Source organism: Populus nigra, chromosome 1 (assembly GCF_951802175.1).
Source record: "Populus nigra chromosome 1, ddPopNigr1.1, whole genome shotgun sequence".
In the NCBI taxonomy this organism is placed as follows: Eukaryota; Viridiplantae; Streptophyta; class Magnoliopsida; order Malpighiales; family Salicaceae; genus Populus; species Populus nigra.
The window spans coordinates 46,938,880-46,941,578 of NC_084852.1; positions in this window are offsets into that span (position 1 = coordinate 46,938,880).

Below are 2,699 nucleotides of genomic sequence, written 5' to 3' on the forward strand. Positions count from 1 at the left end.
TGAAACAACGAACACTGACAAACCTGAAACACACTTAAACAAATATAACAAATAACAGAACAAAATACTATGTGAGAAATAAAACCAAAAGACACAAGGATTCACAAACGAAGGCTCAAATCCAATCTAAGCTTTTTACGGCTTTCTGTAGTTGACCAATTGATGCGACTCATGGAAGGATCAATTACAGGGGTGAAAGATTGTAGTTTGTCGATCAATTGTTCAGTAATAGCAGCAGAGATTATGATTTGTCGTGCCGAAGATGTTAGAAATTCCTGTTCCACAACTTGATCAAGAAAAGACAACAAAGTATCATAAAAACCATTAACATTGAGCAAACCTATAGGTTTATGGTGAATGTGAAGTTGGGTCCAAGAGGAAATATGAAAGATCTCTTCCAATGTGCCCAGACCACCTGGTAAGGCAATGAAGGCATCAGCATGGTTAAACATTGTATTCATTCGATCAAACATTGTGGAGACCTGTAGTTCCTCTCCAATTGTTCTTCCAATGATGTCCCCTTTTGTTAAAGCTTCAGGGACGACCCCCAAAACTTGACTACCTCCTAAAAATGCAGCTATCGCCACACCCCTCATTAACCCAAGGCTGCCTCCCCCATACACTAAATGAATCTTTCTCTCAGCTAGGACCTGACCAAGATGATTTGCTGTTTCTAAAAATGCTATTTCCTTCCCAGGACTGGATCCACCGAAAACACAAATATTTTTTATGTGATAACTTGAGGAACCTGCCATTTCTACACGCTTCTATATCTGTCTAATGTAAAGGATGAGTAGAAATGAGGGGAAGGAAGAGAAGATTTTATAGATGAGAAATTGAAGATGCAATCATACCACCTATATGTAGGCCAGCTGGAGTCTCACACTCTCTCTCTCTCTCTTTATTTATTTATTTATTTATTTTGAAAAAGCATGTATATGTACAAGTAGTTGTGATTGTGGCTCACATCTTCCCTTGGTTTTACGTCCAAGAACGGCTTAAACGCCCTCTATGGGTCGGGGATAGGCTTCCCATCCAGTTTTCTTAAAAACTGGCAAACAGGGTCTTTTTTAGTCAGATTCCCAAGACTAAGTCTATCATGTTCTTTATGAAAATGGGGCCATAAATCATGAATTGCACGATGCACATCTCCACTAGGATGCGTCTCAAGGGTCAACAAAAGATTATCTAAAGACCCCTTACTCAGGCCATCCTTAATGAATTGTATTTTATCTTCACGGTTTATAGATACCATTCCTAAAGAACGACATGTGGCATTAAAAGTCCATCTGGCACATCGGTGACAGACTTTCAGTCGTTTTGCACGACGTTTCTTTGCAAAAGTGCTTTTACCTGTTCCAGGCATGTGTGAAATGAAAGAATTGGAGGACTCACCTGATAATCGGACCTTTGCTTCAATCAGCCAGCGAATATCTTCAGGAATTCCATGATTCATTAACAACTTCAATCTTGCACACCTAGCACGGTAAATTTTTGTAATCGCATTCTGAGGCAGAGCGGGAAAGTACTTTTTCAATTTTTCAAGAATGGTGTCCATTTTGAAATGAGAATTGGAGAAGAGATTCAAAGAAGAGAGAAAGAGTAAAGAATTGCACAAATATAGACAGATATCAGTTATTATGGGAAACTGAAAGAACCGACTTAAGTCACGGAGTACCGTTATCCGCCTTTTGACCGGGGTGAGAGAAACTAGCAAAATGAAACACAAAACAATGTGAGAAAACTAATCAATCTTTATATACAGGATCACTCAATTCAATCGAGTCATTTTCAACTGAAAAATTATCAAAGTAAACTTTCAAACGATGTCCATTTACCTTGAAAACATTACCATTCTTTGGATTCTCGATATCACAGGCCCCATATGGATACACATGTTTCACAATGAAAGGACCACTCCATCTTGATCTTAGTTTTCCAGGAAATAAATGGAGTCGAGAATTATAAAGCAAGACTTTTTGACCAACATTGAATGTTTTTCTCAATATTTTCTTGTCATGAAACTCTTTGATTCTTGCTTTATGAATTCTTGAATTTTCATATGCATCATTTCTTATTTCCTCAAGCTCATTTATTTGTAATTTTCACAGTTGAGCAGCATCATCAAAGTTTGAATTAAAAGCTTTAATAGCCCAATAAGCTTTATGTTCAAGTTCCACAGGCAAGTGACAAGGTTTTCCATAGACTAGTCTATAAGGTGACATACCTAATGATGTTTTATAAGCAGTTCGATAAGCCCAAAGTGCATCATTAAGTCTTAAAGACCAGTCTTTCCTATTAGGGTTCACTGTTTTCTCCAAGATTTGTTTGATCTCCCTATTAGCAAGCTCTACCTGCCCACTAGTCTGAGGGTGATAAGGGGTGGCAACTTTGTGAGTGATTCCATATTTCTTCATTAAAGACTCAAATGGCTTGTTGCAGAAATGTGTTCCACCATCACTTATCATGGCTCGAGGGATTCCAAATCGACTCAAAATATTTTCTTTCAAGAATTTTATCACTGTTTTGTGATCATTGTTTCGACTTGGAATTGCCTCTATCCATTTTGAAACATAATCTACTGTGACTAATATGTACACGAAACCAAATGATGAAGGAAATGGACCCATGAAATCTATACCCCAACAGTCAAAGATCTCAATGACAAGAATAGGATTTAAAGGCATCATGTGACGTTT